The following is a 27,891-nucleotide window of genomic DNA, read 5'->3' as shown; positions in this document are numbered from 1 at the left end:
ATTTGTTTTAGTGTTTTAAGTGTTTAGTTTTGCATTCTTTGAGTCTAGTTTAGTGTTTTAACCTTTGTTTTAAGTTTTTGAGTCAGTTTCCAAGTGATTTAGTAATCCCTCCTAATCCCCGGTTTAGAACGATCCCTACTTATACATATACTACAATTGTCAAAAGAGGGTTTTAATTTGTGTGCTTATATATTCCGCATCAATGGTATCCCTGGTTCTCGTGTCTAAGTAGTGGCATTCCATTCTTGAGATCATATATATACATGTTAATCATTCCAAAAAGTGCCTTCCTTGATTATTCATATGTGAGTGCTATCTATATGTTTACATCAATCTTCTCACATATACCTAGTGTCGGGAGTGTAGTCAGAACATCTGTGTGAAAATAGAGAGTATATCCAGTAAGGAAGTGAGGGAATTCCCTAAGGCATGTTACTACATTCAAAAATCATGTTTTAAATTGATTAAATGCGAGCTAGTGAGTGGTAACTATGATTAAGTATGTGCTTAAAGGGTAGGGATAACTAAAATCTATGTGAGTAGTGATCTTTAATATGTCATGTTGCATTGGAAATCCCTGAGGCAATTGTTGGAAGGTCTAGATTGTGTTTTGTTTAGTTTGTTTATTTCGTCTTGCTCGAGGACTAGCAAAAGGCAAGTGTGGGGGAATTTGATAGGAGCATATTTATGCTACTTAGTTATGTTGTTTTCTTGCATTTAGTTAGTTAATTACTACTTATTATAGTCTTTTAAGCTATTTTCGTATGTTTGTAGGTCCTAATGGCAAAAGGAGCAAGAAAGTTCATTTTGAAGCTATTTGGAGCAGTTTTGGGCATGGATTGGATAGCTTAACCGTTGAGCAAAGTGGATGGACGAAATTGAAGTCAAGAGAGGCTAGGAAAGGCTACAAATCTTGAGAAAGAAGTTCAAATGCAAAGAAGATAAGGAAAGAGCAAGAAATAAGGAACCTTATCCAACCTTATCTTATCTTATCCTATCCTAACCAGCCTTATCCTTTCCTAAATCTAACATTATCCTATCTTATCCTATCCAAATAAGGTTGTGCCTTAAATCTAGCTATTTTGAAGGGATGAGATATACACTTAAATCTAGCTAATGAGAGTGATAAGAGCATATATTTAGGCGACTTAGCTAGCTTATTCTTGTACATTTGTGCTATTATTTCTTAGTTAATGTCGTATTTCAACTCATTTTCGTGTGTTTGTAGGTCCAAAGGGTTAAAGTACCAAGAAAGTGCATTTTGGTGCATTTTGGAGCAGTTTTGGGCACTATGTGGATAGCTTGTATATAGGCTAACATGGATGGACGAATTTGGAGTTCAAGAGGCTAGAAATATGATGAGAAGAGGAAGGAACTAAGCTGAAGACAACGTGGATAAGGAAGTAGCTCAAAAGAGGAAACCTTATCCAAAACCTTATCCAACATTATCCAAAACCTTATCTCATCTTATCCTATCCTAACCTTATCATGTCTTAATCCTAGTTGCAAGGGGACCTAAATAGATATTTCTAGAACCTATTTCTAGAAGCATTCTCTTCTAGAAGCCCCAAATGAGCCACAAAGCTCGTTCTTTCTAGAAACCCTACAAAGGTGGAGCCTATTCCCTTCTAGAAGGCCTTGCCTTGCCTTGCAAGCCATTCCATCCTTCCCTCCAAATTGTGCCGCACCTCCCTAGGCCCTATCCCTTTTGGATTCTAATTTCTAGGGCCTCTTTCCTTATGGATTTGGGTTACACAAATCCTTGTATGAAACTAAGTGGGCCAAACCCCATCCTAGGTGGATTTGATCACCTATTGCCGAACCCTAGGGCCTTAATCCACTAAATCTGCTAAGTGTAACCCTAATCTAAGTAACCCTAGGACTATATAAACACAAAATCAGCCACAAATTCGCACCACCCTTTATGCTATTCAGAAACCTTGTTGCCGCAACACCCTAGCCTCGATTCTCATCCTTCATCCACTCCATACACCTCCGTACACAACCTGTCGCACCCTACCACCATAATCAACCATTATTCATCCTTCTAAACAAGAACGCACCATTCAAAACCCCCAAATCCACCACCCACAACTTGTGCCGCAGCAAGGAAGAGGAAGGGAAGGCTAGCCGTGCATCAAATTCATCCTGGAATTGCTGAAACATATAGGTGTAATCTTTCTTGTGTTTTCAATGTTTAATTTCAAGAATCTTTGCTTTGCGAGTATGAGGAACTAATCCCTTTTTTTGCTAGTATTTATGAATTCACATGCAATCATAAAGGAAAAATCAGTTTTTGTAACATGCTTGAAGGAAGGAACTCATAATAACGCTACATCCCTGTGAGACTCGAGCCATTACCTTCTTTGGAGAATTATAATCTGTGATTCTTTGTTTTCTAAAGTTGTTGCATGATCTCATTATTCCTTGCTTGGTTGCTACTTAGAATGCAATTGTATCATGATAGAACTAAATGCTAGAACTTATACCCGTTTCATTCAAAGCATGACATTGAATTGCATAACACATATCAAGATGAAGTTGTGTAGTTGCCACAATAGCCAAATAGCCTTACTTCCCATATTTCGTATATTTTGTAAGTTTTCACCCCGTTGAGCCTTGTTTAGCCTTTATTCTTTGTTAACCCACATTATCCTCACCTAGCCTAGTTTAGGACAGTCCACACCCTTGTTCTTAAAAGATAGTGAGCATGACTTAAATGAATTCCTTTTGAGTTACATTATGCACGAAAATGAGTGTGGGGGAGGGAATGTTTGTTCTTAAGTTTATATGTATGTTTTGAGATTCAAAAGAAAAGAAAAAGTTGTGAAAAACGTATGAAAAAGAAAAACAGAAAAGAAAAGAAAGAAAGAAAGGAAAAAGAGCTTGAAAAGATGTAAGAATGAGTGATTAAGTGTTGAATGTTGAAGAAAGGGTCCAAAACACCAAATCTGGCCCTAAATTGTCTAAATTTTCCCTTTTTGTTCAAAAGTTGAGTTTTCATTCAAAAGTGAATTCTAAGTTGATTCAAATGCTTTGCTCACTATTTCTTTAAGAACTTTTGTTTTCCATATCCCTTCTTTGTTAGCCAAACACCTTTAGCCCCGTTTCAACCCTTATGCTTCAATCTTGATCGTTATGTGTTCAATAATGTGGAGTTTGGAATTGATATGAGCATATGGTGTCAATGGTTCTTGCATCTAAGTAGTAGCATTCCTTTCATGAGATCATATTCATACATTCACTTATAACTCCAGAAAAGTGCTTTCTTTGTTAAAACATATGTGAGTATTAGTTTTCATATCTACATTAATCTTCTCACATATAACTAGTATAGGGAGTGTAGTTAGAAAATCTGAGTGAAAATTGAGTGCATATCTAGTAAGGACTTGAGGGAATTCTCTAAGGCATGTTACTACATTCGAAATGTTGTTTTAATTGATCAATTGTGCACTAGTAAGTGGTGACTGTGATTAAGTATGTGCTCAAGTGTAAAGATGACCAAAATCTATGGGAATGATGATTTTTAACATGTCATGTGCATTGGAAGGTTTAGGTTGTGTTTTGTTCGTTTTGTCTCGTTTCGTGTTCCTTTGTTTGTTTTGTTTTGCTCGAGGACTAGCAAAAGCTAAGTGTGGGGGAATTTGATAGGAGCATGTTTAGGCGACTTAGTTGGCTTGTTCTTGTGCATTTACGTTGTTATTTCTTAGTTCTTTAAGTCTTTTAAGCCATTTTCGTATGTTTTCAGGTTCTAAGGGCTAAAGGAGCAAAGAAGTGCATTTTGGAGTCTTTTGGAGCACTTTTGGGCTAAAGATGGATAGCTTATGCTTGGAGCCAAAGTGTTGGACGAAATTGAAGACCAAGTGAGCCTAGAATCGAAGGAAGAAGGAGGAATCAAGAATTGGAAACCAGTTTCCATTATTGGGGGTTTCCAATTGTGCAAGTTTCCATTTGTGAAGGTGTCCATTTTTGAAGTTTCCAAATAATGTTGGTTGCCTAAATCACATGTTCTAGAAGCCCTAGACATGTCCTAAATTGTGCCGCACCTTGCCTTCCTTTTCTCTCCAAATTTCTGGCTTTAAAATCCTTTCCTTTTTCCTTGCCGTGAGATTCTTTCCCATTCTTCCCAAAATCAGTCACAAATCTTGTTTCCTTTAATTCTTGGTCAAAGGCACATTCCTGATTTCTTTTTCCCTTTTTCTTGCCGTGAGTTTAATTCCCTTTCACTCAAAAATCTGCAAGTTTAATTGCACTTTCCCCTTCTTTTCCTCCCTTTGCCGCAAGACTTAGCCCTTTTCCTTAATTCCTGATTTCAATTACCTATTCTAAAGGGATTTAACTTAATTCCTGATTCTTAGAATTGATTTGGGGAATTAAACACTCACTTATTTCCTATGCAAGCCTTGCCGTGCCTTAATAAAGGGTTTGAGGGTCAGATTATGGGGATTCACCATTCGACATCCCTTGGACACAATTCTATACCTTGCCGCAGCTTCCTTCTAATCCCTTGACAATTTCTGACCTTTTACAACCCCTTGCCGCACCACCACTCATCTATACACATCCTTAGACCCTTGTGCCGCAGCAATTAAGAGAGGAAGGAAGCCTTGAACGTTTCATGCTTGCAGATTGGGGCGTTCTTAGGTGTACTTCGTTCTTGTTTTCAATGTTTAATTTGTTATTACTTTCTGAGTTTGCTGTAATCAAGAGTGGCTAAACCCCTAATTAGTTAGGGGAAAGTTTGAAGCCATGAACATGTTTGAGATATGAATTGATTTCTTCCAATTGTGATTTGTTAAGTTGTGATTGCAATTCAATTATCTGTTTTATTCAAAACTTGTTCTTGTATGTTGATTAAGGATGCATACTTAGTTTTCATGCATGAACTCGATGCTAGTTTATAAATGAGTTTCACCTAATCGTCACAAGTTTATAAACATGAGTAGTGAAGGTTGCTAGTCACAACCGCGTTAATTGAATTCTTGGCAAGAGTATCATGCATTCATAGTTACAATTGCCTCGTCAACACTTATGATTTTCATAGAGCATAATGATCTCTCACTGTATCTCTTCTATGCATTCATGTTGAGGACCGTTGGAGAATAATTTGAATTGTTGCATGCATCATCCAATTCAATGACATAAGGAAATCTGAGGGTTAATTAGTGCATCACGGTTAACTTGGGGTGTTGAGCATCATAGTTAGTGAAAAGCAACTGGAAAATTGATTCATATACAAATGTGTCATGTGTGGAGAATGGACCTCTAACTAATCCATCCATCATCTTGTTTCCAAAAATTCGTTTTACAATCTGCCTAGTTTTATAACTTGTTTTGTTATTTCAATTTTCGTCAAATCAAAACCCCTTCTTTACTTTCTTGTTCTATAGTGTTTAGAATCTGTTTAGTTTGTGTTTTAAAGTGTTTGAATCTAACCATAATCTTAAATTCGTCCAAAATTGTGTTTAGAGTCAGAAACTGCCTAGTTCGTGTTTTTAGGCAGTTTTGAGTCTTTTGAACTTGTTTCGAGTCCTTTGAGTCTTTGTGAACATTTTCAACTTTGTTTTTATGTTTTTGAGTCAGTTTAGAGGTTTTAGCAAGCCCTCCTAATCCCCGGTCCAGAACGATCCCTACTTGCATCCTTACTACAATTTGACAACAAGAGGGTTAATTTGTTTGTTTAACTATTTTCGCATCACATACTCAATTTATCCATCTATGAATTTAGGAGTGTTGAAAAATGATGGTGTAATCATACAATTGGCCGATAGATCTAACGCTTATCCAAAGGGAGTTTTGGAAGATGTTTTAGTGCAGGTTAATCATTTAATCTTCTCGGCGGATTTCTATGTTCTCGAGATGGATGAATCGGATCATGCCACTTCATTACCCATCCTCCTTGGAAGGCCATTCATGAAAACGGCCCGGACCAAGATTGACGTGTTTAATGGAACTTTGTCCATGGAATTTGATGGGGAAGTTGTTAATTTCAATCTTTCTGATTCTATTAAGTACCCTAGTGAGGACCATTCATGTTTCTGTATTGATATAATTGACTCTTTGGCGCAGGGATATCTTGACGATTTGAATAATGATGCGCTTGAAAAAGTCATTACAAGAGGCATGGAACGCAACAACAAGGAGGTAGCACCTAGGTTAACCCACGACACACCTAAAGCACTTCATGCCGTGTCTCCTAGTGAGGAAGTTAGTGAGATGGTTGCTGCCCTTGAGTTGTTGCCTACGCATGATGGTAAGTTTCCTAATCGTGAGTCAATTCCTATTTCGACTAACAAGTTGCTTCCGTCCATAATTCAGGCACCCGTCTTTGAACTAAAACCATTACCAAGCCATTTGAAGTACATTTTCTTGGGAGAAAATGAGACCCTACCTGCCATCATCTCCTCATCCCTCACGGCCCAAGAAGAGGAGAAACTAGTTCAAGTTTTGAAAGAGTTCAAATCTGCCCTAGGATGGACATTGGCCGATATCAAAGGTATAAGCCCTAAAACATGCATGCATCACATATTTCTTGAGGAAGGGGCCAAACCAACTATAGAGGCTCAACGCCGTCTTAACCCTCCGATGATGGAAGTTGTGAAAAAGGAGATAATCAAACTTCTAGATTGTGGAGTCATCTATCCAATCTCGGGTAGTAAGTGGGTTTCACCTATCCAATGTGTGCCTAAGAAATCCGGTGTGACGGTTGTGGAAAATGCCGAGAATGAGCTTGTACCTACTAGCATTCAAACCAGTTGGAGAGTATGCATTGATTATAGGAAGATAAATGCCACCATAAGGAAGGATCACTTTCCATTGCCGTTCTTGGATCAAATGCTGGAAAGGTTAGCAGGTTATTCCTTTTATTGTTTTCTTGATGGATACTCTGGTTATAATCAAATTGTTATTGCCCCGGATGATCAAGAAAAGACCACTTTTACTTGTCTCTTTGGAACGTTTGCATATCGACGCATGCCATTCGGTTTGTGCAATGCTCCGGCCACGTTTCAAAGGTGTATGGTTAGCATCTTTTCTGATTATGTTGAAAGGATTATTGAAATATTCATGGATGATTTTAGTGTATTTGGTAGTTCATTTGATAATTGCTTGGATAATCTCACTTTAATCTTGAAACGATGTGTTGAAACAAACCTTGTGTTAAATTGGGAGAAATGCCATTTTATGGTTAAACAAGGTATTGTCTTGGGTCATATAATCTCTTAAAAAGGAATTGAAGTTGATAAGTCTAAAATAGATCTTGTACGCTACTTACTCTCTCCTACTTCGGTGAGAGAGGTTCGTTCTTTTCTTGGTCATGCAGGATTCTATCGACGATTTATCAAGGACTTTTCCAAGATTGCACAGCCCCTATGCCGTCTCCTCCAAAAGGAAGTGCCTTTCGAGTTCAACGAGGCGTGTGAGAAAGCATTCAACCATCTCAAAGCACTCCTCACCACGGCACCAATTATAACTCCACCAGATTGGTCCATTCCCTTCGAACTAATGTGTGATGCATCAGATTATGCACTTGGAGCTGTTTTGGGCCAAAGGAAAAACAAGCAGCCACATGTTATTCATTATGCTTCACGCACTTTAAATGATGCTCAATTGAATTATTCTACAACTGAAAAAGAACTTTTGGCGGTTGTATTTGCATTAGATAAGTTTAGATCATATCTACTTGGCACTAAAGTAATTGTTTTCACTGACCATGCAGCCTTCAAGTATCTTCTCACCAAAAAGGAGGCCAAACCAAGACTCATTCGTTGGATGCTCCTACTTCAAGATTTCGATATTGAAATTAGGGACAAGAAAGGGTGTGAAAACGTGGTGGCTGACCACCTAAGTAGAATGGTGCATGAGGAAGAGCCCATCCCCATTTTAGAAACGTTTCCAGATGAGCAACTTTTGTCCATTCAGGTAAGTACCCCTTGGTATGCCGATTTGGTCAATTATTTGGTATCTAGGCAAGTTCCTAGAACCCTAAACAAATTCCAACGTGATAAACTTAGAAAGGATGCTAGATTTTATGTTTGGGATGACCCATACTTGTGAATTTATGCTTAAAACAATGAGGACAATGTTTGATTTAAGTGTGTGTGTGTGTGTGTGGGGGGGGGGGGTGTAACTAAGTATATTTGATGCAAATTCGTGGGATTTTATCACCCATAACTTCAAGTGTTGTTCCTTGCTGTTTTAAAGTGTTTTTAAGCTATTTTGGAGTGTTCTAGCGTGTTTTGTTTTATAACTCCGAAAATCACATAAAAATTTGAAAAACATGTTTTGAGTCGTTTTTGTGTGTTTGTGTCTTAGGGTACCTTCCAACACAATGATGAGGATTTGGTTTTTAATTGCATGACTGTTAAAAAGAGTTATAAACATGGAGAAAGTTTGATTTACTCTTGGTATATGCTTGGTTATGGTTATAGTGTATGACTTCACATGCAATCATAAAAGAAAAATTAGTTTTTGTAACATGCTTGAAGGAAGGAACTCAAACAAACGCTACAACCTTGTGAGACTTGAGCCTAAACGTTATTTGGAGAGTTAAAATCTGTGCATTATTGTTTTCTAAGTCGTTGCATGATCTCATTATTCTTTGCTTGGTTACTACTTAGAAGGCTTTTCATCATATAGTTCCAAATGCTAGAACTCATGCCCATTTCATTCGAAGCATGTTATTGATTTGCATAACACATATTCAAGAAGAAGTTCTGTAGTGACCACCACCAAAGCCAAATTGCTGTGTATCCTACTTCATTATATGTTTAAGTTAACCCCATTGAGCCTTGTTAAGCTTACATTCTTTGTTAACCCACATTATCCTCACCTAGCCTAGATCAGGACCATCCATACCCTTATTCTTGAAGCATAGCAAAGCATGATTTGAATTGAACTCCTTCTGATTAATGTATGGCAGAAAACAAGTGTGGGGGAAGTATTTCTCATGTGAGTTAGTGTGCCATAGGCACGGCTGGAAAAGAAAAAAAGAAAAAATTCGTGGAAAAAGAAAAAGAAAAGAAAAAGTTGTGAAAAGAAAGAAAAAATAGTATGAAATAAATGAAAATAAGTTCACATGTTTATGGTAGTTGAAGAAAGGGTCCAAAATGTTGAATATAGCCCTGAGTGTTGCTTAGATCTTCCCTTTGTGTTAAAAGTTGATTTCTGTGTTTTAAAGTGAATTCTAAGTCTCAAATTCATTACTTTGCTTGCTATTGCTTCAAGAATGTTTGTTATCCCTATCCTTCCATTGTTAACCAATACCCCAAGCCCCATTACAACCCTTGACTTCAATCTTGAGTGTTATGTGTTTCAATTTGTGGAGTTTGAATGTGGTATGAGCATATGGTGTCACTGGTTCTCGCGTCTAAGTAGTAGCATTCCAATCATGAGATCATATCTAAACATGCTTATTAACTCCGGAAATTGCTTTCTTTGTGATACATATACGTGAATGTTCGTTTTCATGTTTACATCAATCTTCTCACATATAACTAGATTAGGGTGTGTAGTTAGAAAATCTGAGTGAAAATTGAGTGCATATCTTGTAAGGAATTGAGCAAATTCTCTAAGGCATGTTACTACATTCAAAACATGGTTTTAATTGCTTAATTGTGAACTAGTATGTGGTGACTATGATTAAGAATGTACTTAAGTGTGAAGATGACTAAAATCTGTGGAGATAATGAATTTTAACATGTCATGTGCATTGGAAATCCCTTAGGCAACGTTGGAAGGTTTAGAGTGTCTTTTGTTTGTTTTATTTCGTTTCGTTTTGTTTAGTTTGTTTGTTTTGCTCGAGGACTAGCAAAAGCTAAGTGTGGGGGAATTTGATAGCAGCATATTTATGCGACTTAATTGGCTTGTTCTCGTGCATTTACGTTGTGTTTCCTTAGTTATTTTAGTCCTTTATGCTTCTTTTGTGTGTTTTTAGGTTCATATGGCTAAGGAAGCAAAATGGTGCATTTTGGAGCAAAATTGGACTTGGAATGGATAGCTTATGTTTGGAGCAAAAGAAATGGACGAAATTGAAGACCAAATTGAGTTAGGATTCCTAATCACAAGAGGATTCCTAATCAAATGAGGAATCCTAGTCAAAGAAGGTTTCCTACTTGAAGTAGGAAAGTTAAGCCAAGGTTTCCTATTTTGGTTTAATCTTTCCTAATCTTTAAGGACTCCATATTTCAGCAATATCAAAGGCTCTTACCTATTCTAGGTCATAAAACAATGTCCCTTGCAAACCTAAAGTCATTGCCGTGTGTCCCCTTTGTGTTTCCCTTCCTTGCCGTGCAAGGAAGGGCCTTGTTTCCTGTTTTAAACCATTTAAACACATTCCTTTTTCATACCAAGCTCAACCATAACTCACATACCCTTTTCTATTCCAAAATTCTTGCCTAATTTCAGAAATAAAAAGCATTCCTTTTCTTACAAACCCTTGCCGTGCAAGGGAACCTTGTTTCCTTTAGTTTTAGGACATTTAAACCTTTCCTATATCACATCCGCACCTCCCTTGACCTTTCCTCTTCCTTGCCGTGCAAGGGAGAAGGTTCTTTCCTATTTCCTTGCATTAAAACACATTCCTTTTGTGTTTTATGCCATTGCTGCAACTTTTAATTACTTTCCTTTAAATTTCTGATTTGATTTCCTATTTCTAGAAGCTTTGGACTTAATTTCTGTTTACCTAAAGAAATCATCTCATCCCTCTAACACATCCATACTTCACCATTCTCCATAATTTCTGCCCAAAACCAACCCTTGCCATCCCCTACATCCATCCCAAACCTAAATCCATTATTCTACATCATCCATAACCCCCTAAACTCACCAGAACCTCTTGTGCCGTAGCAAAGGAGAGGAAGAAGATTGCTTGAAGATTCTAGCTATTCAACATTGGATCGTTGGAGTATTTAGGTGTTCTCTTTCTTATATTTACAATGTATAAATCTGTTTTCCTTTGTTTTGTGAACATGAGGAACTAAGCCTTTTGGCTAGGGGGCTATTCAATACCATGATTATGCTTGCAAGATGAATTGATTACATCCAATTGTTATTTCATAAGTTGTGAATTCAATTTGCTTAACTGTTTGATTGATAACTCATTCTTGTGTGTTGATTAAGGTGGCCACTTAGTTTTTCATGCAGGGATTTGAAGCTAAAATATAAGGGAATTTCACCTAATAGTTATAACCTTATATTTGCTAGTAGTGGAGGTCGTTTATCGACGATCGCGTTAAGTGAATTCTTGGCAAAAGTTTCATGCTTTTCATAGTAACAATTGCCTCGTCAATACTTATAGTTTTCATGAAACTTAATGATCTTTGATTGTACCTTTATTGTGCTTTTCACGTAAGGGACTTTTAGAGAATGTTTTGAGTTGTTGTATGCGCATTCCCATCCAATTCAATAACTTAAGGAAAACTTGAAAGTTAAAAAAGTGCTGTTCACGGTTAACTTGGGGTATTGAGTTTCATGATTTATTGAAAGAAGCAATTGGAAATCAATTTGAATGCAAGTGTGTCATGTGTGGAGAAGAATCCTCTAGTTAGCCCATCAGTCATCAATTCACCTAATTTAGTCTAAAGAATCTGTTTTCTTTGTCCTTGTCTTAATTTACTCAATTTTCGTCAAAACCAATTCCCCCATTAATTTAAAGTGTTAGATTAGTTAGAAATCAATTTAGTTGATGTTTTTAAGTGTTTTGAGTCAAGTGATAACTTAATTTCGTCCAGATTTGAGTATAGTGTTCAAAACTGCCCAGAAAGTGTTTTTAAGGCAGTTTTGAGTGTTTGTTTGCTGTTTTGAGTCTTTTGGTTTGTTTTGGTGTTTTATAGTTTAGTTTTGCATTCTTTGAGTCTAGTTGAGTGTTTAAACTTTGTTTTTACGATTTTGAGTCAGTTTAGAGTGTTTAGCAATCCCTCCTAATCCCCGGTTTAAGAACGATCCCTACTTACATATCTACTACAATTGTCAACAAGAGGGTTTAATTTGTGTGTTAAAGTAATTTTCGCATCAGTTATTGGTTTTAGTTTCTGACCTTGCCTTGTTTTCTTGTTTATAGGTACTAGTTTATGACTCGTAGTTCTCAACCGGTGCATGCGCATATCTTAGACTTTGACGACGATTTTGAGCGAACCTTGAGAAGGAAGAAGAATCAACATGATCCTCAACCACCGTAACCTGCACCAGAGCTTGAGGAGGACGAAACACAAGTGGGAGAGGAGGCCACGACAAGGGTTTTTGAGGAAGAACAAGTTATGGCAGCCGACAACCGAACAATCAAGGAGCTTTCCGCTTCGGGATTGGATAATGCCATGCCTCTATGCATTCAATATCCAAGGGCAGGCCCAGACAAGACTGACGAGTTCGAACTCAAGTCTAGCTTATTGCACCATATTCCTAAGTTCCATGGGTTGTACATGGAAGATCCTAATAAACACTTGAAGGAGTTCGAGGTTGTTTGCTCAAGTATGACCCCGGTGAATGTTGATGGGAGCATTTTGAAGATGAAGGCTTTTCCTTTTTGTCTCTTGGAAAAGGCTAAAGATTGGTTGTATGAACTAGCCCCCGGAACTGTCACATCATGGGAGAGTATGAAAAGGGCGTTTTTGGAGAAGTTTTTCCCAACTTCTCGAGTCATTTTTTTACGCATAAGGATTAGTGGCATTCAACAAAATCAAAGTGAATCATTTCCAACTTATTATGAATGTTTTAAAACTCTTGTTGCTTCATGTCCACAACACCAAATGAAGGAGGAGCTTCTTCTTCAATATTTCTACGAAGGGCTTCTACCAATTGAACGCCAAATGCTAGACGCCTTAGCGGGAGGAGCTTTAGTGGACAAAACACCCATGGCCACCACGACTCTCATTGCCAACCGAGCTTTGAATGCTCAACAATACGAAGGCGTTGGTCAAAGAGACATACCACGACAGTAACAAGTTAATGAGGTAAGTGCTATTTCCGAACTTCAAAATCAAATGGCTAATCTTACTTCTCTTCTTTCGCAGGAGGTTGAAATACCAAAGGTACAAAGTGTGGCTGTTTGTGGCATGTGCTCCATGAATGGACATCTCACGGACAAGAGCCCTCAATTGATTGAGAACGGAGGGTGGGAATCTGCCAATGCTGCGGGTTATGGGAGCCAAAACCAAGGAGTGATCCTTTCTCTAACATATACAATCCCGGTTGGAGAGATCATCCAAATTTCAGGGAGCCACAACAACCCCAACAACAAAGCACATTTAGGCAGCAACCTCCGAGATACTACCAAAGGCCGTATGCACCCACACCACCCCAAGCACAACCTACACAACCCAAATCAGGTTCGTCCATAGATAATGATCAAAATTTTCAATTACTAACTTCTATGGCGCAGGGAATGTAAAATAGGGACAAAAAGGTTGATGAATTAGAAAAGCAAGTAGGGCAGATTGCAGAGTTGATGGGCCTGATAGGAGCATATTTAGGCGACTTAACTAGCTTATTCTTGTGCATTTGTGCTATTATTTCTTAGTTAATGTCGTATTACAACTCAATTTCGTGTGTTTGTAGGTCCTATGGGTTAAAGTATCAAGAAAGTGCATTTTGGTGCATTTTGGAGCTATTTTGGACACTAGTTGGTGAGCTTGCATGTGGGCTAACATGGATGGACGAATTTGGACTTCAAGAAGGTGGAAATGTGATAAGAAGAGGAAGGAACTAAGCTAAGGACAAAGCGGATAAGGAAAGTGCAAGAAAAGAGGAAACATTATCCAAAACATTATCCAACCTTATCCAACATTATCCAATTATCCAAAACATTATCCAAACCTTATCTCATCTTATCCTATCCAAACCTTATCATGTCTTACTCCTAATTGCATGGGGACCTAAATGGATCATTCTAGAACCTAGTTCTAGAAGCACCCTAGTCTAGAAGGCCCAAATCTGCCACAAAACCTATTCTTTCTAGAAACCCTAGAAAAGTGGCGCCCAAACCTTTCTAGAAGGCTTTACCTTGCCTTGCAAGCCAAGAAACCCTTCCCCTAAATCAGCCGCACCTTCCTAGGCCCAATTCCTTTGGGATTCTGAATTCCAAGGCCTAATCCTTGTGGATTTGGGTATACAAATCAGTTTATAAAACTATGTGGGCCAAAAACCTCTTCCTAAGTGGATTTGACAACCCATGTCCGAATTCTAGGGCCCTAATCCACCAAATCTGTTAAGCCTAACCCTAATCTACTTAACCCTAGGACTATATAAGCATACTTTCAGCCAAAAATTCGTACACCCCTTATGCTAGACAGAAAACCCTTGTGCCGCACCTCCATTCTCCATTCTAAGCCTCCATAGACCTCCCTACACATCCATACATCTCTGCCGCACCCTTCCCCACCATAATCAACCATCCTCCATCCCTCCAAACAAGAAAACACCATCCAAAACCACCAATTCCAGCACCCACACTTTGTGCCGCAGCAAGGAGGAGGAAGAGGAGCCAATCTGTGCATCGAATCCATCTTGGAATTGCTGAGCATTTAGGTGTATTCTTTCTTATGATTTCAATGTTTAAATTCAATACTTTTTGTTGTGCAAGCATGAGGAACTAATCCCCCCTTCGGCTAGGGGGGAATTTCGAAACCATGGTTATATTTGCATGATGATTTGATTACTTTTATTTGTGATTTCATGAATGATGAATTCAATTTGCTTATCTGTTTTAATTAAAACTTGCTTATGTATATGAATTGAGAGTGCACGCTTAATTTGCATGCATAAACATGATGCTAGGGTATGAGGGAACTTCACCTAATCGTTGGGAACTTATATTCATGAGTAGTTAAGATTGTTGGTCACAATTATGATAAGTGAATTCTTGGCATAAGTATCATGCGCTTTCATAGTTACGAATGCCTCGTCAACACCTATGATTTCCATAGAACCTAATGATCTTTGATTGTCTTTCTTTTATGCGCTTTCATATAGAAAACTTTTAAGGAATAATTTGATTGCAATGCGCTAATTCCATTCAATTCAATGGCCTAAGGGAAATCTGAGAGTTAATTTAAGCGTACCTAATTAACTTGGGGTGTTGAGGTTCATAAGTTCATTGAATAAGCAACTGAAGATTGTTTTGTTATGCAAGTATGCCATGTGTGGAGAAAAACCTCCTAGCCATCTCACCATCCACTTAATTTTATCAAATTCGCCTAAATCTGCCTATTTTACATATTTGTTTTGTTTGTTTGATTTTCGTCAAAACCAAATCCCCAATTGTCTTAGAGTGTCTAATTGGTCCAAATATGTTTTAGATTGTGTTTTTTAGAGTTTTGTGTCAAGTTAGAACCAATTTTCGTCCAAGTTTGTGTTTAGGTTCAAAACTGCCCAGATTGTGTTTTTACGGCAGTTTTCAGTGTTTTTAGCCTATTTTGAGTCTTTTTACGTGAGTTTAAGTGTTTGAAAGGTTAATTTTAGTTATTTGAGTCAGTTTAGAGTGTTTAGCAAGCCCTCCTAATCCCCGGTGTAAGAACGATCCCTACTTACTTATATGCTACAATTGTCACAAGAGGGTTAATTTGTGTGTTAAGTTAATTTTCGCATCAGGGCCAATTCAGAGAGCAAGGCAAGTTGCCTAGTTCAACCGTTGTCAACCCAAAAGGAGGATTTGAATCTGCCAAAGCAATCATGTTGCGAAGTGGAAAACAAGTTGGAACGGCTTCACAACCCGCTAAATCAGCCCCAACGGATGACGAAAAGTTGCAATTGGAGGAGGAGGAGCAAGACCAAGCCACGGCAAGGGTAACACCACCCATGCGGCAGCCACCCAAACAACACCGTTCGGCTTCCACGGGTAAGGAGGTTCCAAATTCGATTATTTCTAATGTTATTCCTCCAAATGTACCATTTCCTCGTAGATTCATGCAAACAAAGAAGGAGGAGGCTGAAAAGGACATTTTGGAGACATTTAGAAAACTACAAGTCAATATACCACTTTTGGATGCAATTAAGCAAGTTCCAAGGTATGCTAAGTTTTTAAAAGAACTTTGCACTACTAGGAAGAGAATTTCGAACAAAGAGGTTGTAAAGGTAAGTGAAAATGTCTCAGCCATCTTGCAACCTAAATTGCCCCCTAAATGCAAAGATCCGGGTAGTTTTACAATTCCTTGTGTTATTGGCAATAATCGTTTTGAACATGCCATGCTAGACTGAGGTGCATCTATTAATGTCATGCCTTACTCAATTTATGAATCTATGAACCTAGGTGAGTTAAAAAATGATGGTGTGATTATTCAATTGGCCGATCGATCTAATGCCTATCCAAAAGGTGTTTTGGAAGATGTTGTAGTGCAGGTCAATCATTTAATCTTTCCGGCGTTTTTCTATGTGCTTGAAATGGAAGAATCAAACCATTCCTCTTCGTTGCCAAACCTTCTTGGCCGCCCATTTATGAAAACTGCCCGCACTAAGATTGATGTGTTTAATGGGATGTTGACAATGGAATTTAATGGGGAAGTTATTAATTTCAATCTTTCTAAATCTATCAAGTACCCTATTGATGATCATTCATGTTTTGCTATTGATGTAATTGATTCGTTGGCGCAGGACCATTTTGAACAATTGAACGAAGATGCACTTGAATTGGTCATTACAAGAGGAATGGAACTCACAAACAAGGAACTCGCCCCATTGGCTACCCACGACATGCATGGAGAACACCATGTCGTGCCCCCTAATGTAGATATGATTGAGATAGTGGCTGCCCTTGAGTCATTGCCACTACAATCTGGTAAGTCTTTGGACCCAATTTCAATTCCGATTTCGACTAATAAGCCCATTCCTTCAGTTGTGCAGCTTCCTGCCCCTGAACTTAAACCATTGCCAAACCATTTAAAGTATGTTTTCTTGGGAGACCAAGAGACCTTGCCCGTCATTATCTCTTCCTCACTCACGGCACAAGAAGAAGGTAAGTTAGTGAGGGTGTTAAAGGAGTACAAAACAGCAATTGGTTGGACCTTGGCCGACATCAAGGGAATAAGCCCTACCACGTGCATGCATCGTATACTTTTGGAGGAGGAGTCTAAAGCATCTCAAGAGGCTCAACGCCGACTCAACCCTCCAATGATGAAAGTTGTTAAGAAGGAGATAATCAAGCTCTTGGATTGTGGAGTGATCTATCTTATTTCGGATAGTCGTTGGGTGTCTCTGGTTCAATGTGTTCCAAAGAAATTCGGAGTAACTGTGGCGACAAATGCCGAAAATGAGCTTGTTCCTACTTGAATCCAAACAGGTTGGAGGGTTTGTATTGATTATAGGAAGCTCAATGCCACTACAAGGAATGATCATTTTCCATTGCCATTCATTGATCAAATGCTTGAAAGGTTAGCGGGTTATGCTTTTTATTGTTTTCTTGATGGATATTCAGGTTATAATCAAATTGTGATAGCTCCGGAAGATCAAGAGAAAACCACTTTCACATGCCCTTTTGGTACATTTTCCTATCGTGGCATGCCATTTGGTTTATGCAATGCACCGGCCACATTTCAAAGATGCATGATGAGCATATTTTCGGATTATGTTGAGAAAATTATTGAGGTTTTTATGGATGATTTCAGCGTTTTTGGTGATTCATTTGATGGTTGTTTGAATAATCTTATTTTGATTTTAAAACGATGCATTGAAACTAACCTTGTTCTAAATTGGGAAAAATGTCATTTCATGGTTAAACAAGGCATAGTTTTAGGTCATATCATTTTTGAAAAAGGTATTGAGGTTGACAAATCAAAGATAGATCTTGTGTGCCACTTACCCTCTCCTACTTCGGTTAGAGAGGTTCGTTCGTTCCTTGGACATGCAGGTTTTTATCGAAGGTTCATTAAGGATTTCTCGAAGGTCTCCCAACCTCTATGTCGTCTCCTACAAAAAGATGCAACTTTTGATTTCAACAAGGAGTGCACGGAAGCCTTCCAACACCTCAAAGACTTGCTAACCACGGCACCCATCATTGTTCCACCGGATTGGAGCCTTCCGTTCGAGCTCATGTGTGATGCATCCGACTATGCGTTAGGGGCTATTTTAGGCCAAAGAAAGGACAAGAAGCCGTATGTTATCTACTACGCATCCCGGACGTTGAATGATGCTCAATTAAACTATTCGACCACTGAAAAAGAACTTCTTGCCGTTGTCTTTGCTTTAGATAAGTTTCGATCATATTTACTTGGTACTAAGGTTATTATTTTCACTGATCATGCAGCTTTAAAGTATTTGTTCACCAAGAAAGAAGCCAAACCAAGGCTAATTCGATGGATGCTACTTCTTCAAGAGTTTGACATGGAAATCAAGGACAAAAAGGGGAGTGAAAATGTGGTGGCTGACCACCTAAGCCGTATGATACATGAGGAAGAGCCGTTACCTATTTCAGAAACCTTCCCCGACGAGCAATTGCTATCCATTAAGGTAAGTGAGCCTTGGTATGCGGATTTGGTGAATTATTTGGTGACTAAACAAGTTCCAAACACTCTAAACAGAAACCAACGTGATAAATTGAAAAAAAATGCTAGGTTTTATGTTTGGGATGATCCATACTTATGGAAATATTGCTTGGATCAGATTATACGGAAGTGTGTGCATGACATGGAATTCACTTCTATTTTAACATTCTGTCACACTTATGCATGTGGGGGACACTTTGGGACACAACGCACAGCCCTTAAGGTTTTAGAATGTGGATTTTATTGGCCAACTTTATTTAAGGATGCTAGAACCTTTTGTATGTCTTGTGATTGTTGCCAAAGAATGGGTAACATTAGTGCAAAGGATCAAATGCCGCAAAATGTTATACTCCCTGTTGAAAATTTTAATGTTTAGGGCATTGATTTGATGGGTCCTTTTCCTTCCTCACATGGTTTCCTTTATATCTTACTTGCTGTGGATTATGTGTCGAAATGGGTGGAAGCAACAGCCACCCGAACTAATGATTCTCGAGTGGTTGCAGATTTCATTAGAACTAACCTATTTGCAAGGTTTGGAATGCCACGAGTAATCATAAGTGATGGAGGGTCTCACTTTTGCAATCGAACCCTTGAGGCTTTGCTCAAGAAGTACAACGTCACGAATAAGGTTTCAACACCTTATCATCCTCAAACCAATGGGCAAGCCGAGGTTTCAAATAGGGAGATCAAGCAAATTCTAGAGAAGACCGTGAGCCCAACAAGGAAGGACTGGAGTATACGTTTGGAGGATGCATTGTGGGCATATGGCACGGCATATAAGACACCCCTGGGCATGTCCCCATTTTGGCTCATTTATGGCAAACCATGCCACCTTCCGGTAGAATTGGAGCACAAGGCGCATTGGGCCGTGAAAACATTCAACATAGACATTGATGCCACTGGAATTCATAGGAAGCTCCAATTGAATGAACTTGAAGAGATTAGGAGTGAGGCTTATGAAAATGCTTGAATTTACAAGGAGAAGACAAAGGCTTTCCATGATAAGATGATTCGAGGCAAATCATTCTCCATTGGGCAAAATGTGCTACTCTTTAATTCCCGCCTTCGCTTGTTTCCTGGTAAGTTGCGTTCTAAGTGGGTTGGCCCTTTTGTTATTACTAATGTCTTTCCTTATGGTGCAGTCCAAGTTCAAAGCTTGAAAACAGGACAAGAGTTCAAGGTGAATGGCCATCGGTTAAAGCCTTACTATGAGAATTTTGAGGAGCATGTTGTCGATGATGTACCCCTCCATGCCGTGGGCACTAGTGAAGCTTAGCATGGCGTATTCGTCCGGCTGGAAGACGTTAAAGCAAGCGTTTCTTGGGAGGCAACCCATGCATTCGACAAGGAGAAGGTAGAACTTCCACTCCAAACCCAGATTTGCGTTTCTAAACCCTTCTCCTTGCTTCCCCATTTTATTATGCTTAGTTGTTTGATTATTTGTTTGCTTTTGTGTGAGTCTTTGTGTGAAACACTGAGAACAATGTTTGATTTAAGTGTTTTTATGCAAAATTCGTGGGATTCTATCACCTATGACTTCTAATGTTGTTTCTCACTGTTTTTAAGTGCTTTTAGTGCATTTTGAGCTGTTTTGGTGTGTTTTGAAGTAAAAATCCGAAAATTTGAAAAAAAATCGAAAAAAGTGTTTGAAAAACCCAAAAAGAGTTGTTTTTTAGAGTCGTTTTTGTTTTTGTGTTTGTTTGTGTCTTAGGGTACCTTCCAACACAATGATGAGGATTTGGTTTTTAATGCATGACTGTTAAAGAATGTTACAAACAATGATGGAAGTTTGATTTGCTCTTTGGTTTATGCTTGGTTGTAGTTATAGTTTACGAATTCACATGTAATCACAAAGGATAAAATCAATTTTTGTAACATGCTTGAAAGAAGGAACTCAAACAGACACTACATCCCTGAGAGACTAGAGCCTAAACGTTTATTTGGAGAGTTATTAATCTGTGCATTCTTGTTTTCTAAAGTCGTTGCATGATCTCATTATTCTTTGCTTGGTTGCTACTTAGAATGCATTTCATCACTATAGTTCCAAATACTAGAACTCATACCCGTTTTATTCAAAGCATGAAATTGATTAGCATAACAAATAACAAGATGAAGTTGTGTAGTAGTCACCACCATAGACAAAAAGCCGAATCCACCCTTGTCATTTGTACTGTAGGATTAGCCCCTTGAGCCTTATTTAGCCTATTTTCTTTGTTAACCACATCCCCCTTACATAGCCTAGAATAGGACTTTCCATACCCTTGTTCTTGAAGTATAGTGGAGCATGACTTAGAAGGAATTCTTTTTGAGTGACATTATTGCAGAAAACAAGTGTGGGGGAAGGGATGTTTGTGTGTATGTGTGTGCCAAAGTCTTAAAGGAGGCACGGGAAAAAGAAGAAAAAAAAGGAAAGAAAAAAAAATGTGAAAAAGAAGAAAAAGAAGAAGAAAAGAAAGAAAAGGGAGTTGAAAATAAGTGAAAATGAACTCACAAGTGTTGGTTGTGTAGAAAGGGTCCAAAAAGTTGAATATGGCCCTAAGTTTTGTGGGACTTCCCCTTGGGTGTTCAAAGTTGATTTTTGCATTCTAAAGGTAATTCTAAGTGCCTAATTCAGTACTTTGCTCACTATTGCTTTAAGAACGTTTGTTTCCTCTACCTTTCGTTGTTAGCCAATACCTTAGCCCCATTACAACCATTTGACTTCTATCTTGATTGTTATGTGTTTCAATATGTGGAGTTTAAAATTGGTTGGAGCATATGGTATCCCTGGTTCTCGTGTCTAAGTAGTGGCATTGCATTCTTGAGATCATATATATACATGTTAATCATTCCAGAAAGTGCCTTCCTTGATTATACATATGTGAGTGCTAGTCCATATTTTCATCAAATTCATCTTTACAATCTGTTTTAATTCAAATCTGTGCATTTTATTTAATTTCGTCAAAAATTCAATCCCCCTTTACTTTAGTGTCCAATTTAGTTAGAAAGTGTCTTAGTTTGTGTTTCTAAGTGTTTTGAATCAAGTTATTTCCCAAATTCGTCCAAAGTAGTCAAAGTGCTCAAAACTGCCCAGAAAGTGTTTTTAAGGCAGTTTTGAGTGTTTTGGTGCTGTTTTGAGTCTTTTGATTTGTTTTAGTGTTTTAAGTGTTTAGTTTTGCATTCTTTGAGTCTAGTTTAGTGTTTTAACCTTTGTTTTAAGTTTTTGAGTCAGTTTCCAAGTGATTTAGTAATCCCTCCTAATCCCCGGTTTAGAACGATCCCTACTTATACATATACTACAATTGTCAAAAGAGGGTTTTAATTTGTGTGCTTATATATTCCGCATCAATGGTATCCCTGGTTCTCGTGTCTAAGTAGTGGCATTCCATTCTTGAGATCATATATATACATGTTAATCATTCCAGAAAGTGCCTTCCTTGATTATACATATGTGAGTGCTAGTCTATATGTTTACATCAATCTTCTCACATATATCTAGTGTAGGGACTGTAGTCAGAAAATCTGTGTGAAAATAGAGAGTATATCCAGTAAGGAAGTGAGGGAATTCCCTAAGGCATGTTACTACATTCAAAAATCATGTTTTTAATTGATTAAATGCGAGCTAGTGAGTGGTAACTATAAGCTGAAATCAAAGCTTTTAAACACTTAACTCAACTCAAAAGACTCAAAACAAGTTCACAAGACTCACAATGAGCTGAAAACACTCAAAACTGCCTAAAAAACACAAACTGGGCAGATTTGACTCTAAACACAAAATTAGACGAAATTTGGTTCTAACTTGACTCAAAACTCTTGAAAACACAATCTAAAACATATTCTAACAAGTTAGACACTCTAGAATAAATGGGGATTTGGTTTTGGACGAAAATAAAACAAAGCAAGCAAGAAATTAAACTAGGCAGATTTACACGAAATTGGTAGAATTAAGTGGATGGTAGGCTAGCTAGGAGGTCTTTCTCCACACATGGCATACTTGCATACAAAACAATCTCCAGTTGCTTATTCAAAGAATCATGAACCTCAACACCCCAAGTTAATTAGGTACGCTTAAATTAACTCTCAGATTTTGCTTAGGTCATTGAATTGAATGGAATTAGCACATTGCAATCAAATTATTCCTCAAAAGTTCTCTACATGAAAGCGCATAATAGAGAAACAATCAAAGATCATTAAATTCTATGAAAATCATAAGTGTTGACGAGGCATTCGTAACTATGAAAGCGCATGATACTTATGCCAAGAATTTACTTAACATGATTGTGGCTAACAACCTTTACTACTTATGAATATAAGTTCCCAACGATTAAGTTTCCTTATACCCTAGCATCAGATTTATGCATGTAAATTAAGTGTGCACTCTCAATCAATATACATAAACAAGTTTTAATTCAAATAGATAAGTAAATTGAATTCACAATTCATGAAATCACAACTGGAAGTAATCAAATCATAATGCAAATATAGCCATGGTTTCGAAATTCCCCCTAGCTAAGAGGGGATTAGTTCCTCATACTCGCAAAGCAAAGATTCTTGAAATTAAACATTGAAAAACACAAGAAAGATTACACCTAAAACGTTCCAGCAATTCCAAGTCAAATGGCATGCACAGCTAGGGCTTTCCTTCTTCTTCCTTGCTGCGGCACAAGGTGTGGGTGATGGTTTTGGGGGTTATGAATGATGTATTCTTGCTTGGGATGATGAATGATGGCTGATTATGGTGGTAGAGTGCGGCAGGTTGTATATGGAAGTGTATGGAGTGAATGAATGATGGAGAATGGAGGCTAGGGCTTGCGGCAATAGGTTTCTGAATAGCATAAGGGGGTGATACGAATTTGTGGTTGAAAATATGTTTATATAGTCCTAGGGTTAATTAGATTAGGGTTACACTTAGCAGATTTTATGGATTAGGGCCCTAGGGTTCGGCACAAGTAAGTTAAATCCACTTAGGAGAGGGTTTGGCCCAATTAGTTTCATAAAAGGATTTGTGCAACCCAAATCCACAAGGAATGAGGCCTAACAAATCAGAATCCAAAAGGAAAAAGGTTTAGGAAATTCGTCCAAAATTGGGCCTTCTAGAAACTAGGTGTTTTGTGGCTGATTTTGGGTTTTCTAGAAGAGATAAAAGGGGGAAGGGTGTGGCACCCTTTTAGGGTCAGATAAGGCTTCTAGAAATCATGTTTTTAGGTCCACTTGCAGCTAGGATTAAGGTGGAACAAGATTAGGTTAGGATAAGATAGGATAAGGTTTGGATAAGATAAGGTTGGATAAGGTTTTGGATAATGTTTCCTCTTTTGAGCTGATTCCTTATCCTCTTTGTCTTTAATTTAATTTCTTCATCTTCTTATCAGATTCCTAGCCGTTTGAACTCCAAATTCGTCCATCCATGTTGGCCCATACATGTGCTATCCATTTAGTGCCCAAAACTGCTCCAAAGTGCACCAAAATGCACTTTCCTGATACTTTAACCCTTTGGACCTACAAACACACGAAAATGACTTGAAATACTACATTAACTAAGAAATAACAACACAAATGCACAAGAACAAGCTAACTAAGTCGCATAAATATGCTCCTATCAATTATCCAAAACCTTATCTCATCTTATCCTATCCTAACCTTCTCATGTCTTAATCCTAGTTGCAAGGGGACCTAAATAGATATTTCTAGAACCTATTTCTAGAAGCATTCTCTTCTAGAAGCCCCAAATCAGCCACAAAGCTCATTCTTTCTAGAAACCCTACAAAGGTGGCGCATATTCCCTTCTAGAAGGCCTTGCCTTGCATTGCAAGCCATTCCATCCTTCCCTCCAAATTGTGCCGCACCTCCCTAGGCCCTATCCCTTTTGGATTCTGATTTCTAGGGCCTCATTCCTTATGGATTTGGGTTACACAAATCCTTGTATGAAACTAAGTGGGCCAAACCCCATCCTAGGTGGATTTGATCACCTATTGCCGAACCCTATGGCCTTAATCCACTAAATCTGCTAAGTGTAACCTTAATCTAAGTAACCCTAGGACTATATAAACACAAAATCAGCCACAAATTCGCACCACCCTTTATGCTATTCAGAAACCTTGTTGCCGCAACACCCTAGCCTCCATTCTCATCCTTCATCCACTCCATACACCTCCATACACCACTTGCCACACCCTACCACCATAATCAGCCATTATTCATCCTTCTAAACAAGAACACACCATTCAAAACCCCCAAATCCACCACCCACAACTTGTGCTGCAGCAAGGAAGAGGAAGGGAAGCCTCGCCGTGCATCAAATTCATCCTGGAATTACTGAAACGTTTAGGTGTAATCTTTCAAGAATCTTTGCTTTGCGAGTATGAGGAACTAATCCCGTTTTTGGCTAGGGGGAATTTCGAAACCATGACTATATTTGCGTGATGTTTTGATTACTTTTAGTTGTGATTTCATGAATTATGAATTCAATTTACTTATCTATTTGGATTAAAACTTGTTTATGTATGTGGGTTGAGGGTGCACACTTAATTTGCATGCATAAATCTGATGCTAGGGTATAAGGAAACTTCACCTAATCGTTGGGAACTTATATTCATGAGTAGTTAAGGTTGTTAGTCACAATCATGTTAAGTAAATTCTTAGCATAAGTATCATGCGCTTTCATAGTTACGAATGCCTTGTCAACACTTATGATTTCCATAGAATCTAATGATCTTTGATTGTTTTTCTATTATGCGCTTTCATATAGAGAACTTTTGAGGAATAATTTGATTGCAATGCGCTAATTCCATTCAAATCAATGACCTAAGGGAAATCTAAGAGTTAATTTAAGCGTACCTACTTAACTTGGGGTGTTGAGGTTCATGATTCATTGAATAAGCAACTGGAGATTGTTTTGTGTGCAAGTATGCCATGTGTGGAGAAAGACCTCTTAGCTAAACCATCATCAACTTAATTCCATCAAATTCGTCCAAATCTGCCTAGTTTAAATTCTTGTTTTGTTTATTTTATTTTCGTCCAAAACCAAATCCCCATTTATTCTAGAGTGTCTAAATAGTTAGAATATGTTTTAGATTGTGTTTTCAAGAGTTTTGAGTCAAGTTAGAACCAAATTTCGTCCAATTTTGTGTTTAGAGTCAAATCTGCCCAGTTTGTGTGTTTTTAGGCAGTTTTGAGTGTTTTCAGCTCATTGTGGGTCTTGTGAACTTGTTTTGTGTCTGTGAAGTTGAGTTAAGTGTTTAAAAGCTTTGTTTTATTTATTTGAGTCAGTTTAAAGTGTTTTGCAATCCCTCCTAATCCCCGGTTTAAGAACGATCCCTACTTACTTATATGCTACAATTGTCAAAAGAGGGTTAATTTGTATGTTAAGTTAATTTTCACATCAGAGAGGAGATTAGATATACATTTAAACACAACTTAGATTCTAGAAGCCTAATCCTTGTGCATGCCGCATATAGGCCATTCCTTGGAGGTTTAGGAGTTGTAATCCCTTTCCTACACCTATGCCGTGAGTCCTTATCCATTCAGGTCCAGAAATCTGCCCTTTATCCCTTCTAGAAGTCTAATTTCTGCCACAAAATACCAAGTTTCTAGAAGCCCTTAATTTCTGGCGAAAATTCCCTATCCCTTTCGCTTTTGGTTTCTGCAAGGACTTAACCCTTTTCCTATTGGATTGTGCAATCCTTTTCCTTCAAAAATTGTGCATAAATTAGCCTATAAATACAACTCTATGCCGCACGATTCAAACCATCCATTCACTCATTCATTCATTCATACATTCAGCCATCAAACACCATAATTCGCACCACATCACCCTAGTGTCGCAAGCAAGGAAGGAAGGAGAAGAAGACTTGTGCAATCTGCCATCCAAGGGAGTTCCGTGCATGCCATTGGAGTGTGGAGTGTTTCTAGGTGTATTTTATCCTTAATTTTAGTTCAATGTTTATATTAATTTGGTTTTCAATTATGATGAACATGTGGAACTAATTTCTTTTTAGTTAGAGGTGAATTCGAAGCCATGATTATATGTTTTATATGAATTGATTATTTCCAGTTATTGTTTCTTAAGTCTTGAATGTGAGTTGCTTATCTAAGTTATCAAAACTTGTTTATGTATGTTGGTTGAGGGTCGACACTTAATTTGCATGCATGAATTTGATGCTAGAGTATAAGGGAGTTTCATGTAATAGTTATTCACTTATATTCACAAGTAGTGGAGGTTGCTAGTCACAATCGTGTTAAGTAAATCCTTGGTATGAGTCTCATGCGTTTCATGGTGATGAATGCCTTGTCAATGCTTATGATTTTCATAGAACTTAATGACTTTTGAGATGTATCTCTATCATGCGTTTCATATAGGGAACTTGAGAAAGATAATTTGGTTGCGATGCGTATTCCATCTAATTCAATGAAATAAGGAAAATCTGATGGTTAGTTGTGCGATGCAACTAAATTGGGGCGTTGTCATTCATAGTCTAAAGGAATAATAACTGGGAAATTGGTTTATATGCATATATCATGTGTGGAGAAGGACCCTCTAACTAGGCTTTCAACCATTTATTTCACACAAATTCATTTTTACAAAGTTTTTTCTACAAAGTTTTTGTTTTAAGTTTTAAATTAGTCAAAAACAATCCCCCTTTCATTTAGTCTTATTATTTGAGTCAAAATCTGTTTTCTTTGAGTCTTTTGAGTCAAGTGAAGTCCTATTTTCGTCTAAATCACTTGTTAGGTCTAAAATTGAGTCTTTTTGATTGTTGGTTGCTGTTTTAAGTGTCTTAAGTTAGTTTTGAGTCTATAGAATCTAGTTTAGTGTTTTTGAGTCTTATTTGTATTGATTAGCATCCCTAGTTATTCCCCGGTCTAGAACGATCCCTACTTACATATCTACTACAATTGTCACAAATAGGGTTTAATTTGTGTGTCAAGTTAATTTTCACATCAACTTATACAATCCAAATCCAAGAGGAAAAGGGCCAATTCAAATCAGAATCCAAGAGGAAAAAGGTTAGGGAAATTCGTCCAAAATTAGGCCTTCTAGAAACAATGTGTTTTGTGGCTGATTTTGGGTCTTCTAGAAGAAATAAAAGGGGGAAGGGTGTGGCACTGTTTTAGGATCAGATAAGACTTCTAGAAATCATGTATTTAGGTCCACTTGCAGCTAGAATTAAGGTGGAACAAGATTAGGTTAGGATAAGATAGGATAAGGTTGTTAGGATAAGTTTCCATATTTCTTGCTCTTTCCTTATCTTCTTTGTCTTGAACTTGTTTCTTCAGATTTGTAGCATGTTCCTAGCCACTTTTGACTCCAAATTCGTCCATCCACCTTGCTCCATATACAAGCTATCCATAATAAGCCCAAAACTGCTCTAAAAGGCTCAAAATTGCCTTTTCTTGCCAACTTTGTCATTAGGACCTACAAACACACGAAAATAGCTTAAAACATTAT

The sequence above is a fragment of the Pyrus communis genome, chromosome 1 (genome assembly GCF_041283825.1).
Source record: "Pyrus communis isolate YQ-2024b chromosome 1, ASM4128382v1, whole genome shotgun sequence".
NCBI classification, from domain to species: Eukaryota; Viridiplantae; Streptophyta; class Magnoliopsida; order Rosales; family Rosaceae; genus Pyrus; species Pyrus communis.
Note: the sequence above shows the minus strand (reverse complement) of the source record.